We start from the raw sequence: 20,167 nt of genomic DNA on the forward strand, positions 1-20,167 counted from the left end.
GATACCAGGATATTGGGAGCCCCCAGAAGCAGTGCGTTGCAGTAGTCTAACCTACTGAGGATGGTACTACGCCCCACTTCTGCCCTGGCTCCTAGAGGAAATAACGGCAAGATTTTTCGTAAGACTTGAAGCAGGCCCATACAAGTCCCTGTGGTCCTGTTGACAGAGGCGTCAAGCTGCAGGCTAGACTCAAACAAGACCCCTAAGTTGCGAGCCGACTCGGCAGCGGTCACCGTGCCCAAGATAGAGGCTGGCCAAAAGTCGTCTGGCAGCGGGCGAGGAAGACGATCCAAGGAGCAGTGAAGAACATCGGTTTTCAACCCGTTGAATTGAAGCGAGTTGAGTCGTACCCATTCTGCTGTTGCTGACATGCACCGGTGAAAGGTGTCCCTCGAGACTGTCTCTTTGCCCTCAAATGAAAAGATCAGTTGAGTGTCATCGGCATAATTGATGAATGATATGCCGAATGACTTTATCAAACTTATTAGGGGTCGGAGGTATAGGTTGAAGAGGATCGGACTGATCGCCAACCCCTGAGGTACACCCTGATTCACCTGACGCATGGCTGATCGAAACGGTGGCAACGCCACAGCTTGCTGTCTGTTGCAGAGATAGGATGTTAACCAGCTTAAAGCCAGGCCGGTTACACCTGCTCTCCGAAGGCGGCCCAGTAAAACCGCGTGGTCCACCGTGTCGAACGCGGCCGACATGTCAAGCAGCACTAAAAATGCTGCCTTACCCATGTCGACACGCGTTCGCAGATCATCCAACACGGCGACCAAAGCGGTCTCAGTACCATGGGCCGGCCTAAAGCCAAATTGGGCTACATCCAGACAAGAGTTGATTTTAAGATAGTTGGATAAGGCTCTTGTGACCAGCTTCTCTATGATTTTTATCGGGAATGGTAAAAGTGAAATGGGCCTGTAATTGGCCGGACATAGAGGGTCGAAAAAAGGCTTTTTTTAGCAAAGGTGTTACTACTGACAACTTCCAACTGTCTGGGACTGAAGCTGTAGCCAACGACTGACAGCAGATGGTGTAAAGCGGAGAAACAGCTCTGCCTGGAATGACTTCAAGATCTTATGTGGTATTGGGTCAAGTGGTGAACCTGAGGAGACGCCGTTGGCCAGTACGCAAAATTCCTCCAAAGAGGGGATGGGAAAACAGGACAGCTGAGGTTGCCCTTCCTTGTCGTCGGCCCTCTCAGAATCCGAAGAATAGAGAGATTCTGAGGAGAAAGGCATTATCGGTTCAGGCTGACCGGAGGCCAAAAGTCCATTCAAAATTGTCCTGATTTTCTCCTCAGTTCCTGAGAGGCCGGAATAGCTGGTACTGAGCAGCCTGGGTTAGATAGATTATTATCCAGCTTAAAAAGAGTCTGTGACTTATTAGAAGCCTTAGCCAAGGTGTCTTTCAAAAACGTTGCTTTGGCCATCCTTAGATGGGCTTTATATTCCTGCAGGACCTCTTTAAAGGCCGCCCTATCTGATTCCCTGTATCCTCTCCTCCAAGCACGCTCTGCCTGTTTACAGCGAAGTTTCTGCTGGCTAAGATCGCTAGTAAACCAGGCATTGGCTCTCATGGGTTTGTCCCTCACCCTCCGTAAGGGGACCAATTCATCTAGTGATGTCAGGATCTGCTGGCAAAGGGCGGCATAGCTCTTATCCACACTGTCCCCCACAGAGAAAGCTCTAGGCAGTAATTTGGGTAGACTCGACCCCCTTAGTAGGCGGGACCATTGCCTGCTGAGATTGAACCTGCCCGGACCATTTATGCTTAACGGTCCTCCAGGCAAGGAGATGGACATGAGAATCAGTGCGTGATCGGTCCAACATTGATCCATGACCTCATTAACTACAACCAGCTCTTTGTCAGCAAATACCAAATCCAAAGTGTGCCCCTTAGCGTGAGTAGGTGACAGCACAAGCTGCTCTAGTTGTACATTGCTACACACTTGGCAAAGTTCTCTATAAGCCAGATCTTGAGGGCCGGTGGGCCATAAATTAAAATCGCCCAACACTATGAATCTAGCATGGGAGTTTGATAGGTCATAGATCAAGTCGACCAATTGCTGGGAGGCCGAGGCAGTCAGGGAAGGCGGTCTATAGGAAAGAAGACCTGCTACCAAAGTACCACCCTGGGCTGTTTAAGAGAAGCCCATAAGCTCAAACCCCAACACTTCTTTTACTGCGAGCTGCGAGAGGGAGAGCGAGTCTCTGTCGATAAATCCCAATACATGAATGCCATGTGGGAGGTATGTGGAATAAATTATAAATTCACAACATCTTACCTCCCCCAAGATAATGGGTTGATTGAAAGGTTCAACCGTACCCTGAAGGGCATTATTGGGGGTCTGTCACATTCAAAGAGCTGTTAAATGGGATGTCCTCTTACCATGCCTTCTCTTTGCTTACAGGGAGATACTGCAGAATGGAGGTGGCTTTTGCCCACTTGAGTTGCTGCATGGGCACCCTGTGAGGGTACCTCATAGTCTGGTAAAATAAGGCTGGAAGTAAGTTTCCTGGAACGGCCCCCAGGATGTATTTAGCTACATGCTGGCCTTCAGAGACTAGACAGTACGCTTCAGGAAAGTCGCTTTGGTGAACCTAGGCGCATGCTTGGAGGACATGGAATGCAGGTATGACCAGAATACCACTCTGGTTCAGTTTCAGCCCGGCCAAAAAGTGTGGGTCATGGCCCCAGTGAAGCCCTGCGCTTTACATGACAAGTGGTCATCTACCTGGTGGACTTGCAGACTCTAAGGAACCCTTTAAGGGTCCTACATGCGTACCGCCCGAAACTGCAATTTAGGAGGCTCAAATTGACCATGCTGTTGGCTATAGATAATGGGATGGAAGAGGTTAGTGAACATCTTCCTAGCCTCCTGTTTGCCAAGGAGTAGATTGGGTTCGTGGACGGTGTGAACCTCTCCCTTACACTGACCCTGCAACAGCAGAATGACTGTCGCTAGTTGCTGGGACAATTTGCCTCTCTGTTCTCCTTGACCCAATGGGGCACCTATTGGAGTACTCATGATGTGGACACTGGCGATAGTACACCTGTGAAACACAAAATCTACAGGTTGACTGACATGGTCAAAGCCAGCATCAAAGAAGACGTTTTCAAGACAATGGCATTTGGGGTGATGGAGCCCTCCAGCAGTCCTTGTGCCAGGCCAGTGGTCTTGGTCCCAATGACTGCCGTGCCCAGTGCCACACCTGAATTATATAGACTACTGTGGTTTAATTCCATCACCAAGACTGACATGCACTGTGTCCCCAGAGCTGAAGAGCTCATAGATCAGCCGGGAGCTGCCAAGTTCCTCAGTACATTTCACCTAACATCAGGGTAATGGCAGATTGCCATGAGCGATGGGGTCAAAGAGAGGTTAGCCAAAGGGAGGTCAGCTGGATGGGCACTTGCAGTTCCAAGTTATGCCTTTTGGGTTGAAGAATGCCTCTGCCACCCTTCAGTGGTTGCTGAACCAGTTCTTGGCTGGGCTAAAGGATTTCAGGGCTACCTACCTGTATGACATTGCAGTGTTTATCTCCAGCTGGGCGGATCATTTGCACCACCTCTGGGAAGGCTCTACAGAAGGAAGTCCTTACTATCAAGGCCAGAAATCTCCAGATAGGGCAGGGGTCTGTGGTGTAGTTGGGGCACCAGGTGGCACCACTACAACCCAAGATTGACACCATTCTGACTTGGAAGCCCCACAAGACCCAGACAGAGGTGAGAGCCTTTTTAAGTCACATTGTTTATTACAGGAGACCTGTCAAGGCCTATGGCACTATTTTTGCCCTGTTGACCGAGCTGACTTCCAGGAAGCAGCCCAGGAAAGTTATCTGGACTGAAGTTTGCCAGACCGCTTTTGATGCCCTGAAGGCAGCCATGTGCACGGTTCCAATGCTCAAAGCACCCGACTTCTCCCAAGAGTTAAATGTGCAGACAGATGCTTCAGAGTATGGTGTGGGGGTGGTACTCTCACAGCTGAACAAAGAGAGCCTGGCCCAACCTGTAGCCTTCATTAGCAGGAGGTTACTTCCCAGGGAACAGAGGTGAAGCGCAATTGAAAGGGAAGTGTTTGGTGTGGTCTGGGTGCTGAAGAACCTCAGACCCTACTTGTTTGGGACTCACTTCTGGTTCAGACAGATCACAGGCCCCTCAGATGAGGGGTGAGAACCAACAAAACGGTTGAGGTGGTCTATCTCTGGGCTGGGAATGGACTTAGCGGTCAAACCCTGCTCTGGTACAGAGCATACCAATGCTGATGGTCTGTCCAGATTCTTCCGCCTTAGTGAGGAGAACTCTGAGGAGGGAGGTTGAGTAATTCTCCCTACATTCAACTGGAGGGGGCACAAGTCAGACCTGGCATTCTTGGTGTAGTTTCCCCTGTATTTTTGCCCCTACTTCCTGTATTTTTTACTTTATCCTGGGTTTCATTTTTGCTGGTTTTTAGCAACAGTAGAAGCAGCGATGCACTACGATACCAGGCAGCAAGACAGGCAGGGCGGGGAGCAGCGTGGGGAGCGACCGCGTCCGCAGGAAACAGGACGGTTATAGCATGTCACTTGCCCTCCTACTCACTCACAGAGGAACAAGTGATTAGACACCCAAGACACAACACTCCTGACCCTCCCAGGAATCTCGGTGACAGGACACACTATTTCGCTCTCACACTAGCACTACTCCGCAAAAAGATCTGAAAGTGACACGAGAAAAGTTTAAAATATTTATTTTAACTATCATGCTCTAGTATGCAGTATACCTGACACAATAAGTAAGTAATGCCTATCACAAATATGGTCAGCATAGTAAGCCATAAATCATATAAGGAGCTGTCATTATATAAGACAGGGTAAACTGACCACCTCCCCTTCTACAGAAGTAACGTGATTATATATCCAGAGATGCTGGGTGTTTGCAGCAGACCCGGTACCTTAGCTTGCACATATAAAGGTTCTACATCTCAGCTGTAGTCACGATCTCATCTGTCTGTTTGCCTGTCTGTGCATACCTATATGACACAGAGTACATGTTCCCAAATAACAGCTGCATGTGAGTGTTTTGTCTATGTTTATGTTTATGTTTTATAAAGCGCATGGCTACCCGAAGGCTTCCCCACCGGTGAGTAGTGTGCTGAGAGTAGGGCATCTGGTACATATACACTGGAAACAACCATGTCTTAAGTTTATTCCTGAAGGAAAGTTCATTTTCCACTGGTCTGAGACTGGGTGGAAGATCCTTCCACAACTTCAGTACTATGTGTGTAAACAATGTTCCTCTATATGCTAGAACCTGACCAAAACAAAATAAGAAGGGGCATTGTTGTTTGACCTTGTCTGCAGTAATCAGACTAAATCCTAGGAAAATGAAGACCACAAAAATAACAGTAAGTTCTGTGTGTAAGTACAGAGTGGCACAAAGCAAAACACGTGTGTATAGAAATATTTCACCAACATAGTGTACCACAGTGTATTTTAATTACATATATATTATATATTCTTCATACATTTTTTTCTGTAATTACTGTGTTACTTTTTAGGTATCAGCCTGGTCTTCTGTAAACCTTTAAAAAAATATATAGAAAAATATAAATACATTTTACTACCTATTACCACTTTAGTAGAGTGGTAATAGGAAAGGAACTACAATAAAGCATACTACTTACATTTTTAAGAACCTAATCGACAATGCAGACAAAATGTTCTGAAAACTACGTGCCTGTTCTTGGACCTGGCATCTTTGGTGTGTTTTTCCCCTCATATATTTTTTCATCTGTTTTTGACTGTATGCTGCATTTCGTTTTAGTTGGTTTTAGAACTCTGGCCACTTTAGCACTGTTGATCAGTAATATAGTGCAAGTGCTCACTGTGTAAATTGTGATTGGTTATTCATGATTGGCATATTCGATTTACTGGTAGGACATTAGTAAAGTGCACTGTGTGTGCCCAGGGCCTGTAATGCTAAAAGTAGGCCTGCAACACAGATTGTGCCACCCACATGAGTAGACCTGCACCCATGTCTCAGACCTGCCACTGCCATGTCTGTGTGTACAGTTTTAAACTGCCAAGTTGACCTGGCAAGTGCACCCACTTGCCAGGCCCAAACCTTCTCTTTGCCTGCATGTGAGTGACCCCTGCGGTAGGCCCAAGGTAGCTCCATGGGCAGGCTGCAGTGTCAGTAAAAGGCAGGATATTTGCTGGTGTGATTTACTTGTCCTGATAGTGAAATGCGGCTGATTTCGTTTTTCGCTATTGCAAGGTTATCATTGGAAGTGCCTTGTAAGCTTTTACAAGTGTAATTTCCAATTGGGAAGAGATAGAGATTTGGGGCCGTATTACTGGAGTGCACAAGGGGTCACAACGGGCTCTTGTGCCCACTTAACACGTCCCGGGACACTTTGTATTACAGAAGGGGCTGCAGAAGCTTGTATGTCCCCTTCTGTAAAGCCGATAGTGCTGGTGCACATAAAGTGCCAGCACTACAATCAGAGGGTGTTCCCTCGTTTCCAAGGGGGAGTGACCCTATGCAAATGAGGGTATCTCTTTGCCTCTGAGCCCATCCCATAATACAGATATGGATGCAGAGGCAAATAAGCTGTCAGAAGGAGCACTGACAGTGTGCCACCTAAAAGGTGGTCACTGTCAGTGCCCTCCTTTATAGCAGGTAAATGGGGTCCCCTGGGCCCCCTAGAAATACCCTTGCAGGTATGTGCAGTCACTCACTGACCTTGCCTGCAGGAGGATCTCTAATCCATATTCAAAGTGCAGGTGAGTTGCCGTCTGCACTGTGAAACACGGACCGGCTTCAAAACAACAGCTTTGTTCTTCACCTGAATGCGCTGATCGAAGGGCAGTGTGAGTTTGCAGCTGCCCTGGGGGAAGCCCATTAATTATTGTGTGGTGTATTTTACTGGTTAGCGCTGGAAGTAACTTTTGAAAGGTGTGGCAAGCACTAACCAAGAAAATGCACCTCATACCGTAATACAACCCCTGGAGTTTGGAGTCCCTGGACTCACAATTAAAAAATACACCATTTTGTGAAGTTGGTTTTTAAATTGCATGTTTGAAAATGCCAGTTTTAGAAACTGGGCATTTTCCTGCTTTGCCATTGCCACGTCTGGTTTAGACTGACAGTGGGCTGTTTGTGCATTTAATCTCGACAGTTACACAAGGTAGCTGACTTGTGCACTGCATATCCTGATGGCCATCACAATGATTGATGGGTCTTCCTGAACTAGGTGATGGGAGGAGTTGTCCCTGAAACCTTTAAAGTTTGCCTGCTTCAAAGGCAGAAACTAGTATAGGTACTGAAGCTGTGACACCATACCTTTAGAACACTTCTGGACTGAGGAGATTCTGCTAAAAAAGAAAAGCTGGAGAAGCTATAGGCGGGGAACTGCCATTCTGTTTGTTGCAGTGTTGTGCTGGCCTACTGCTTGCTCTCTGTTTAGGGCAGTGAAAGGACTGCACTTTTGCTTTCTGTATCCTGCATGTCAAAGTTCTCCAAGGGCTGGTGTGTGCTTTCCCCCTTTTAAGAAGTCTCAGGGCCAAATAAAAAGGCTGCAGCTCCGCAACTCCTCTGCTGGAAGTTCTGACCTGCCAAGTGGTGCCAATTCAAGGCCCCGGCTCTTGATGTGTTGTGCTGCAAAGAACTGAAAAAAATCCACACATCGACCTTCAGTGCCTATTTTTCCTGCCACAGAAATGCAGTGCAGTTTGAAAAATTAATGTATCGCCACTGTGCGACCAAAGAGCTGACACAGCAGGTGCATAGCAGCTGAAATATCAAAGCAGTCTGTGTCCTGAGCACAGTGTCCCCAACGTATGAGGCACCCGCTCAGATTCTGATGTAGGCCCTGTTGTCCGGCTGTCTGCCTGAAGAAATCAACTCATCACCTGCCACATGGCTGGAAAATCAATGTATCGCCTATTAAACCTCTGCTGCATCGAACCAACACGTCTTGATTTTCAATGCATTGCACCTGTGTAACAAATTTTTCATCAGCATTGCCTGAAGAAAGGAGAAGAGACCACTTCTCGTAAAACAGACGTGTCACCTCCCCTCACAGCAAGGAACCAATGCATCACCTGTCCTGAGCTGCAGTAAGGAAATGATGCATCACCTCCCCTAGCAGTATGTAACCATAGCATCACCTCTCCTGGGAGTAAGGAACCAACATATCACTTTGCTTTTCCGACATCTCTCTTCCCTAGCGCCTGTTTTCGTCTTTGATTTTGACACTTCCCAGGTTTGTGATAAAACTGACACATCCATAGTTTCTTCTGGATTGAACTATTTTGAATCTTCTAAAAGTGATCTCTTTGATTGTGTATGTTGGATTTTTGTTGTTTGGTCTTGTTTTATTCAGATACATATAGCTTCTTTTCCTTAACTAGTGTGGTGTCATTTTGTAGTGTTTTTACTTTATTACTGTGTGTTTATGTACAAATGCTTTCTACATTGCCTCTGAGATTAGTCAACTGCTCATGCCAAGCTAACCAAGGGGGTGAGCAACTGGAGATCCCCAACTTTAACACTGGGGATCAGTAGTGAGGTTCAGACCTGTGTTTGTACTTTGCACACAGTGAGTAGTGTGCACTACTATCAGAGCGCAGACGATTATGCAACCACGCACTGTTTTCTAGAGCGCCCTACTTACCCATGAGGGTCTCAAGGTGCTGAGGGGAGGGAGGGGGGGTGCTGCTACTGCTCGATGAGCCAGGTCTTGAGGAGTCTTCTGAAGGCGAGTAGGTCTTGGGTCTGCCGTATGTGGGTAGGGATGGTGTTCCAGGTCTTGGCGGTGAGGTAGGAGAAGGATCTGCCGCCGGAGGTCGTTTGTTGGATGCGGGGGACAGCGGCGAGGCTGAGGCTGGTGGAGTGGAGCTGGCGGGTGGGGGTGTAGAAGCTGAGTCTGCTGTTAAGGTAGGCTGGTCCAGCGTTGTGGAGTGCTTTGTGTGCGTGGGTGAGGAGCTTGAAGGTCATCCTCTTGTCGACAGGGAGCCAGTGTAGGTCTCTCAGGTGGGGGGTGATGTGGCTGCGGCAGGGGACATTGACGATCAGTCGGGCGGAGGTGTTTTGGATGCGTTGTAGTCGTCATAGGTGCTTGGCTGGGATTCCTGCATAGAGTGCATTGCCGTAGTGCAGTCTGCTGCTGACGAGGGCCTGTGTCACTGTTCTTCTTGTTTCTTTCGGGATCCACTTGTAGATCCTGCGGAGCATGCTGAGGGTGTTGAAGCAGGGGGAGGAGACAGCAATGACCTGTTTAGCCATGGAGAGGGAGGAGTCGAGGATGAATCCTAGGTTGCGTGCATGGTCGGTGGGTGTTGGTGCTGTTCCCAGTTTGGTGAGCCACCAGGAGTCGTCCCAGGCTGAGGGGGTAGGTCCAAGGATGAGTACCTGCATCTTGTCCGATTTCATCTTCAGACGGTTGCTCCTCATCCAGTCGGTGACGGTCTTCATTCCCTCGTGGAGGTTGGTTTTGGCGGTGTGTGTGTCCTTGGTGTTTGAGATTGGGAGGTTGGAATCCTACATAGTACCTTAACTCAAAAAGTTCTGCAAGTAGCACAGATTTCCTATCAGGGGACTCACTAAGAAGGTAGAGCTCCAAAAGGCACTACGGGCCTGGTGGAAGAGAAAGGAGGCTGGTGGGCACCAGGAGGATGAGAATGATATGCTGGAGGACCAGAGCTAGCAGGGGTGTTGTAATTTGGCAGCGATAGGGAGCATCTAGCTGAAGCAATCTTGGATTTGGTAGCCATTTTGTATGCCATGTGCTACCACGTGCTCCCCATGTGCTCTGTCCTACCTTTCTGTCGTCTGCTCTTGTTCTCTGCCTAGTGACAAGTTATATTTAGCCTATTCTACTTTGCACATGCTCAGTTGAGCTTGCAGCTGTCTATGCAGCTGTCATTAGTCTGTAACTGTCAGGAGGTGTTTACTAGAATCAGAAACTGCTAGCTCCTCCCACTTGTTGATTTTGCATTTTCTGTATGACCTTATATGTACCTAAAACCTTCTTTCTGTACTTATACCTCCTTCTTTTGCGCCCCTGTGTGGGTCTAAAAGGTCCATGTTCCTACTGTTCGAAGTGCTACTTCATACACTACCGAAGGGTGTTGTATGAATGTAGTTCCACCTCTTGAGGTTAATAAAGTACTTTGTTTTTTTTGTATTGCAGTTTCCGTGCCAACTTCTTCCTATTGGTCTAAGGACTTTGTGCAGAGAAGGGCGAACCCCTAGCACTGGTAGGCCTAGCTGAGGCTCACCACGACAGAGGGATGCTGTGGATCAGGATCCCCTGGAAAGAAGGGTACCTTCCAGGGCACTCAGCAAGTGTTTGTCATCAGAGTAGCTGGAGGACTGGCCGGAAGAGAGGCATTGCCAGTTGGAACTTGCTAGAAGCAGGTTGCAAGAGAAAAAGATGAACCTAGCTCAGGAGGTCAGCTTGAAGTAGTTGGACTTGAAGGCCAGGTCCAGCACACATGGTAGCAGCATTTCGTCCATGCAATTTGAGAGAATGGTGCACTTACCAAAGCACATAAGGGAAGAGTACATCAAGGGGGATGACATTCAGAGAGGGTTACAAGGTTATGAGGCAGCGCTTCACATGAATGGGGTTCCTGGGAAGCACTGGGGGCATATCAAAGTGGAGGGGACGACATATTGCTAGTCTAAGAAACGTATATGCACTCACCTACGCAGAGATGAAGGCAGCCTCACTTACATGGTGTCGTTTTACCCCCGAGAAGTGCAAGGATCAGTTTAGGCAAAGTAGGAAACTTGGGGGCATATATACAGTACAAGTGGCAGAGCGCGGAGTTAGACTCCTTGGCTTAACTCTGCGCTCCGCCACTTCTGAAATACAAGGCAGTACTGTATCTACAACATTATGGTGCAGCCCTACATTTCACCCCTTCCCTGGCTCTAAATGTAGCTACCTAGCGCAAACACAGGCACCCTTGCACCATAGTGTGAGGGTGTCTGCGTTGCCAGGGGGAATTGTTTATGTGCAGAAAGGGAAGGTGTCCTGTCCTGCACATAAGCAATTTTTAAATAGCGTTTTGTAACTTCTATGTGTGCTGCTTATGCAGCACACATAGAAGTTGCAAAACGTCATTTTTTTAAATGATTAAATATATACAGAAAGGGACACCTTCCTGCACATACATTATCAATGGCGTTTTGCTGTTTCCATGTGTGCTGCACAATGCAGCACACATAGAAACAGCACAAATGAGGAGATATTAAACATTTCTAATTGTTGCGCTAGGGTAAGAACAGGTTTTCCCTGGTCTAACTTTTGGTGCGCTCCATATTTATGCCAACCTTGTAAATATGAGGAGCGACAAAATCAATGGGTGTTGCGGTGGAACAACCACCACAACACCCATTGCCTTCCCCTTTCACGCTAAGTATAGTGTGAAAGGGTGCCTTATTTACAAGGCATCATTAAGCCATTTTAAGTGGCTTAATGCTGTCTTGTAAATAAGGAAAAACCCCTATCGCCACCACAACATCATGTTGTGGTGGTGATAGGGCTTGTAAATATGCCCCTTGATTCCCAGACATGGCTTGAATATGTGGGTTCTTTTTGAGTGCTGGATGGTTGGGTGAAGGGCAGTAAAGTGACAGATTAACAGGAGCTGTACAGTTTGATTGTGTGGGAACACTTGTCTGATCTGTGTTTTCCAGAGCTGTGCCAGCACCCATGGACAGCAAGCCTACTGACCCTGGGAACCTTGCTCAGGAGGCAGACCACTGAGTGAGTACCAGGCCCCACAGGAAGGCAAAATGGGAGATTCCAACAAATGTGGGCAGGGTCTCCATCAGAAGTGTGGCGGTACAAGGGTAAACAGTAGGAGTTTCCTAAAGGGCCCCAATCTAGTTTCCAGGGTAAAGACTCCTGTCCCCCAGTTGATACGAAATCATGGAAATCTTCATAGCATGGAGAGAGGGTCCCAGAAATTGTTATGCTTGTAATCAAGAGTGTTGCATGCAAGGTGACTCCAAGTGTCCCAGGCAGCTACAGCCCCCACTGGTGGGCAGTCATGGGTGATGGCCAGTGTAGCGCTTGGGTAGGAGTTGGTGCCAAGAGGGTGTGGGTACCCAGTTGGGATGACGCTTGTCTTACTAGGGGAGAGTGAGATGGTGTGGAGAAACCTAATGCCTGATACCACTAAGAAGTACAGACAGTGGGTGACTATAAATGAACAGAGAGTAGAGGCTACGAGAGACACAGGAGAGAGCGTGACTACTGTCAGGAGTCACTTGGTGTCTGAAGAGCAAGTAGTCCCTGATGTACTTCACCAGGTTGTGGCAGTAGACAACAGTGAGCACTTCTGTAAAGTGGCTCGGATTCCTTTTGAGTGGTGGGGGTCTCATGTTTCTTGAGATTAACTGTGAGCTCATCCAAGTCTGTGGATTGTCTGCTGGAGAGCGACCTAGATCATACCGCCTACAAGGAGGTGAAGCCCAGGTTGCATTTGGAGATTTTGCCGTTGCCTGAGTGGGCATTCTTGACCACTCGGTCCATGGCAGCCGAGGGAAATCAAGAAAACCTGGAGTTGTAAACCATGGCCCAGGTGTCTGCCAAGAAGAAGAGTGGCAGGGGGTGTGAGAAACCTACTCCTAAAATGTCCCTGAGTCAGGGAGGAGGCCAAATCTGTGGGAGATGCCCCGGTACCTACAGGGGAAGAGGTAACTGAACTGGGAGACCTGCCTGAGTTCACCCAGACCTCCGGATTCATCCTGCCCCGGCACGCTGATCCTGTAAGGACCCATGCCCGGCCATCGGCGGATCACAGACGGCCGCCCAGCGCATCCTTGCCTTGCCCCATGCAGGCTCCAGACATATTCCCAGATGATCCTCTCTCTGAGCTTACGAACTAAACTCCAGCACGCCCCTACTCAGACAACTAAGTCCTGATGACGATCCGAACTAATGTAGATCGAAACGCCGTCGGCTTAACAGCTTATTAGAAGGCGAACTTATCAAATGTGGCTCAACACCAATTGAAAGGATTTTGTAATCTGTGATATCACCTTGTCACACTACTTGAGCACACTCACTGTACATAACTTGCACCTTGTTCTCAGTGCGCCGTTCATGCTGTTCACTCCTTCACTTGCGTCGCCACTTTCACCACAGACACGTTTTTGAGCACCAAGTACATTATGGTTGTCACAAATTTGTTTTATGCAGTGCTGCTTGAAACTGTATATACCCGACCATGAAATGTGTTACACTATAAGATGATTAACTATCTTTATTCAATTCAAAGAGTGTTCTCTTTCTTTCTTTGTCAGCAATGCTGTGTGCATGCATAATTGATTGACTACACACTATTACCTGTTGGGACATTGTTCTTTTTTTGCATCTTCCTTACCCAGTCCTGATTTGGTATATGGGTCACACTCCTGTAAACTTTATTATACTGAGTTGACCCATTGGCAGCAAGAAGGGGGTCCTGCAGGGAAGAGTTCTGCACGGGCAGAAAATAGCCTTGTTATTGTGGGTCTTAAGGAGAAGGGTGCGTGATAGGCAGCTGGAAACGAGTCCAAACCACATTTGATTTGTTGGTAGAATGGTCTCTTGTATAGCGAGCCCAAGGTTGCTGAACCTGGGCAACCCATGTGCTGGTGGTACTGCAGCGCTTCTGAAGCTTCCCAATGGGTTTGGCTCATGATATGCCTTTGGCAGGACATTTGGGGCAAGGCAAGACCTTTGGCAGGTGTGTCTTCCACTTTTCCTGGCCGCAAAGGCAATCAGATGCTTTTTGTAGTGGCAAGTGTGAAGGGAAGTGTAAGGATCTCCTCTAACCATTTCTTGTTGTGTTCACCCCTTTCAGGTGGGTGGGCATTGACATTGTGGGTCCTCTGGTTCCCAACACAGCATGGGCAACAGGTTCATCCAGGTCTTGGACCATGCCACCCAGTACACTGAGGCTATCCCTCTAAGGACAGTGACAGCGCTGCTGCTGGGCTGGCACTGATGGAGATCTTTTCCCATATGGGTTACCCCAAGGAGGTAGTATCTAACCAGGGAAGCAACTTAATACTAGTACATGAAGGCCATGTGGGAGGTATGCGGGATAAATGATAAATTCACAACATCTTACCTCCCCCAAGATAATGGGCTGATTGAAAGGTTCAACCGTACCCTGACGGGCATTATTGGTGGTCTGTCACATTCAAAGAGCTGTTAAATGGGATGTCCTCTTACCATGCCTTCTCTTTGCTTACAGGGAGATACTGCAGAATGGAGTTGGCTTTTGCCCACTTGGGTTGCTGTATGGGCACCCTGTGAGGGTACCTCAGAGTCTGGTAAAATAAGGCTGGAAGTAAGTTCCCTGGAACGGCCCCCAGGATGTAGTTAGCTACATGCTGGCCTTCAGAGACTAGACTGTACGCTTCAGGAAAGTCGCTTTGGCGAACCTAGACGCGTGCTTGGAGGACATGGAATGCAGGTATGACCAGAATACCACTCTGGTTCAGTTTCAGCCTGGCCAGAAAGTGTGGGTCATGGCCACAGTGAAGCCCTGCGCTTTACAGGACAAGTGGTCATCTACCTGGTGGACTTGCAGACTCTAAGGAACCCTTTAAGGGTCCTACATGCGTACCGCCCGAAACTGCAATTTAGGAGGCTCAAATTGACCATGCTGTTGGCTCCAGATAATGGGATGGAAGAGGTTAGTGAACATCTTCCTAGCCTCCTGTTTGCCAAGGAGTAGATTGGGTTCGTGGACGGTGTGAACCTATCCCTTACACTGACCCTGCAACAGCAGAATGACTGTCGCTAGTTGAAGGGACAATTTGCCTCTCTGTTTCCTTGACCCCATGGGTCACCTATTGGAGTACTCATGATGTGGACACTGGTGATAGTACACCTGTGAAACACAAAATCTACAGGTTGACTGACATGGTCAAAGCCAGCATCAAGGAAGAAGTTTTCAAGACAATGGTATTTGGGGTGATAGAGCCCTCCAGCAGTCCTTGGGCCAGGCCAGTGGTCTTGGTCCCAATGACTGCTGTGCCCAGTGCCACACCTGAACTATATGGACTACTGTGGTTTAATTCCATCACCAAGACTGACACGCACTGTGTCCCCAGAGCTGAAGAGCTCATAGATCAGCCGGGAGCTGCCAAGTTCCTCAGTACATTTCACCTAACATCTGGGTAATGGCAGATTGCCATGAGTGATGGGGTCAAAGAGAGGTCAGCCAAAGGGAGGTCAGCTGGATGGGCACTGGCAGTTCCAAGTTATGCCTTTTGGGTTGAAGAATGACCCTGCCACCCTTCAGTGGTTGCTGAACCAGTTCTTGGCTGGGCTAAAGGATTTCAGGGCTACCTACCTGTTTGACATTGCAGTGTTTATCTCCAGCTGGGCGGATCATTTGCACCACCTCTGGGACAGCTCTACAGAAGGCAGTCCTTACTATCAAGGCCAGAAATTTCCGGATAGGGCAGGGGTCTGTGGTGTAGTTGGGGCACCAGGTGGCACCACTACAACCCAAGATTGACACCATTCTGACTTGGAAGCCCCACAAGACCCAGACAGAAGTGAGAGCCTTTTTAAGTCACATTGTGTATTACAGGAGACTTGTCAAGGCCTATGGCACTAGTTTTGCCCGGTTGACTGAGCTGACTTCCAGGAAGCAGCCCAGGAAAGTTATCTGAACTGAAGTTTGCCAGACCGCTTTTGATGCCCTGAAGGCAGCCATTTGCACGGTTCCAATGCTCAAAGCACCCAACTTCTCCCAAGAGTTAATTGTGCAGACAGATGCTTCAGAGTATGGTGTGGGGGTGGTACTCTCACAGCTGAACAAAGAGAGCCTGGCCCAACCTGTAGCCTTCATTAGCAGGAGGTTACTTCCCAGGGAACAGAGGTGAAGCACAATTGAAAGGGAAGTGTTTGGTGTGGTCTGGGTGCTGAAGAACCTCAGACCCTACTTGTTTGGGACTCACTTCTGGTTCAGACAGATCACAGGCCCCTCAGATGAGAGGTGAGAACCAACAAAACGGTTGAGGTGGTCCATCTCTGGGCTGGGAATGGACTTAGCGGTCAAACCCTGCTCTGGTACAGAGCATACCAATGCTGATGGTCTGTCCAGATTCTTCCACCTTAGTGAGGAGAACTCTGAAGAGGTTGGGTAGTTCTCCCTACATTCAACTGGAGGGGGGCACGAGTCAGACCTGGCATTCTTGGTGTAGTTTCCCCTGTCTTTTTGCCCCTACCTCCTGTTTTTTTGACTGTATCCTGGGTTTCATTTTTGCTGGTTTTTGACCTTTGGCACTTTTCCACTGCAGATCGGTGCTAAAGGGCAAGTGCTCCCTGCATAAATTGTGGTTAGGTTCAGTTATCCATGATTCAGTGCTCCGTCCATCATCTCCTTGTGTTTGCTTTGTTCTCCCATAGTTGGCATGGTATGCCCGGATGTGGGCCCCTTGCTCACTTTGCCACTGGAATAAAGCTTGCCTGGCTAATGAGGGCTGTTAGCCCGAAACCAGTCCCAGGATGCTTGTTTCCAGTCCAGGGAAGACATGGCGTGGCAGTTTTGGCTGGACTGTTCCCATGAGGCACAGGGTCAAGACTGATTTGCAAATAGCTGTGTCTGAACTGGGGTGGTGAAATGACCAAAAGAAGGATGATGGATTCAACCCAGATATGTGACTGAAATGTTTCAGCATCCGTCCATCATCTCCTTGTGTTTGCTCAGTTATCCATGATTGCCATATTTGATTTACTGGTAAGTCCCTAGCAAAGTGTACTGTTTGTGCCCAGGACCTGAAAATCATATGCCACTAGTGCGCCTGACGCACTGATTGTGCCACTCACACAAGTAGCACTGCAAATATGTGTGAGGCCTGTCATTGCTTTTTTAAAGGCCATTGGCGTGTCACCTGGCAAGTATACCCACAGCATGAAGTAAGGATTCGTGATAGTGCACCAGTTCAAGAGTGAGGATGAATTTTTCGTAGAACATATGTCTTTTGAACAAAATCTGATGGTTTTTTTTTTAATTATTTTGTGTTGTAGTTACCCCTGAGGAAGGGAATTATCCCAAAATGCATTGGGTATAGATTGTATATGCTGAGATGGAAGCAATGCTGCTTTCGACAGGCAATGTTGAACAAAAAATTAAAATATAAAGTATCATCAACATTTTAGAGTAAATGTTATGAAAAAGTTGAAGAAAGGGAGAATAAAGAATGATAAACAGGTTCTTGATTGGATTCGCTTATTGATGGAGGTATGCATCTTGTTTGGGGACCTGGCGAGGTTACTTGTTTTTCAGGTATACCCTTTTGCCTGGCCTAAACCTTCCATTCAATTACATATAAGGCATTCCAAGTCAGGCCTAAGGTGGCCCCATGAGCAGGATAAAGTGTATGTGAAATGTAGGGCATGTACTGGTGTATTTTAAATGTCCTGATAGTGAAATACTTCTAAATTCGTTATTCAATATTGCAAGGACTATCTCCCCCATAAGTTATCATTAGAGCTGGCTTGTAAGATCTTACAAGTGTAACTTTCAGTTGGGAAAAGATAGAGATTTGGAGTTTGGGTTTCCTGAACTCAGCATTTAAAAAAAACATCTTTCATGGAAGGTGGTTTTCAAATTGTCTGTTCGAAAATGCCACTTTAGAAAGTGGGCATTTTCATGCTTTGAAAGTAGTCCCATTAATGGTGAGACTCATACACTCACTGGTAAATGCTGTACTTAAGTACTCCCTTTTTTCATATTCTGTTTATTGTTTATAGAACAAATGACAAAGATCAGACAAACTGAAGGCCCATGTCCCCTGTTAGGAGAACCAAGCAGGGCCATTATCCACATTACATAACATAGCGGTATAACAAAGGTATACATAGTAGAATTAATCCCAGCCAATACATCTCTGAATCAGTCTCATAAAGCTTTGATGAAGTAGAAGAAGATAGATTGTAGTATCCCTCCTAACACAAACCATCCTGAGAGGATATCTATTGCAGAGAAGTCAAAAATACGGGGAGAGAATCCACTATCTCTCTAGCGATGTATAGGGTCTACTTTTGGCAAATTGATGGAGAGTGCAGTACCTGGATGTATGAGGCAGTTCAATATAGACATGATGTCCTCTGATCATGGGGCCCTTATAAACTGTGCAGGCAGCAAGGGACTATCCTCACCATCATGTATGTAGAAACTTGAAGAAGAAAAAGAGAAAGAAACCTAAAAAAAAAACTCTCGTAAGGAACAGGGGAGAAAATAGAGGAAGCGCATAGGGGGTAGAAATGACATGAGAATATTGAGATCATCTTGAGGGAAAAGGGGCGATCCTCCAGCCTAAGTGGACTTGGCTGGGGACTCCGGTCTTTGACCCCTAATGTATGGTTCCAGTAAGTCCTCAAACAGGTGTAGTGCCCGTAAGCGGGGCGGAACCAGTCTGGAGTGTCTGGTCATTATAAATTAGTGTATGAGGGGCTGCCAGATCTGAGCAAATTTGGCATCTGTGTGAATATTGCAAGCACTAAGAAAGGGCTAATACATTCCACAACCGCAGGAACCAAGTGGCGATGGGGCTAGGGTGCGGTTTCTTCCAATATAGGGCAATGGACTGTCAAGCTGCCTCCAGCACGTGTAAAATGAAGCGCTAGTCCAAGTCTGTCATCGCAGTTAGCGTTAAAGGCCTAATACCCAGTAGGGTAACTATTGGGGCAGAAGCAATAGGAAATCCCACTATCTCCTTGATGTGCCTGAAGACCTCCTTCCAGAACATTGTGAGATTCGGGCAGGACCACCATATATGAATTAAGTCTACTATATCTCCCCGGCACCTCCAGCATGTTGGGGGGAAGGTTGGAAACATTTCATGCAAGCAGGTCGAGGTATAGTACCATCTCATCATTACCTTGTACGCCGAATCACGTTGTAGCGTACTCTGGTATATTCTCAGGATATCCCGTCATAACTGGTCCCAACTATCTGGCGGTAACTGTTCCTTCTCAGGAATGGCCCCTAGGATATGGAATGCCTTACCCACAAAACAAGACTGAACCCTCATATGGCATCCTTTAAAAATGAAGTGAAATCTATTGTCCTGGCCAAATTCACTTGATTTATTAGATGCAGGCTTGTAGATATTTGTTATGTTGGAACAGTTACCATTGTTTGACTATTATAGCCAAGAATATTTGTATGTATATTTTGACTTCCTCTATCTCTTTAATTTTCTTGTCCACGCTATATAAAACCTTCAAATAAATAAAATAAATAAAAAATAAAGTCCACTGTGTTTGATAGCCATGAAGAATGGGGCGCTGGGAGTGCTGCAGTACAGAGTATGTTTGGGAAATCCAACCCTTTGAACCCTCAAATTTACGAACCAGGGATTCAAAATCAGTGAGTTGTCTGGTGGCCCCCTGGGTGTAGGTCTGGGAATGGAGCCAGTGTCGTATCTGGTAGTATTCCAGTCATGCCAATTCCGTGAGGTGAAAAGTCTGCTTACATTGATCAAATATAAGGAAGTTACCACCCAGAAAAAGGTCTTCAATGAGTCGGCACTTGCCATCCGTCCATGCAAGAAATGCCTGTGGCTGCAGGGCCGGAAGAAACATAGAATTGCGAGCTATAGAAGTGGTGGGGAGGGGAAAGTAGTTAGGCTCTGGGGTATCGCTAGCTTGTCCCAGATGTCCAAGACTGTCCTTGTGGGGGTAGCAATGGATGCTGCGAGGTCAAGACCCATGCGGGGACCAAGCCAAAACCCGTAAGGGTCTACAGGATACTGCACAATCTAAGTGAAACCAATGTTTTTGCTCTAGAGAACCACCAATCCAATATGTATCGGCGATGGCAAGCCCAGTAGTATTCCAGAAGGTTAGGGCATGCCAGTCCACCTCGATCCTGTGGCAGCATCAAGATACTATTAGAGAAGCGTGGTCGAGAGGTCCCCCATATAAACCTGGTGAAATGTCATTGTAAGGCTAGGATATCAGACTGTGGTATTGCCTTGGGGGTGGGGGGAACTGAAAAGGATACAGTATTTTGGGGAGTAGAGACATTTTAATGGTCTTTATGCGGCCAAGCCACATGAGAGGAAGACCCTTCCATCTAGTTAGTTCCTCCCTGATGGCGCAACTATATCTAGGCCAGTTGGAGGAGGTCGATGTCGCGAACGAGGG

The sequence above is a fragment of the Lissotriton vulgaris genome, chromosome 6, assembly GCF_964263255.1.
Source record: "Lissotriton vulgaris chromosome 6, aLisVul1.2, whole genome shotgun sequence".
Taxonomy (NCBI): Eukaryota; Metazoa; Chordata; class Amphibia; order Caudata; family Salamandridae; genus Lissotriton; species Lissotriton vulgaris.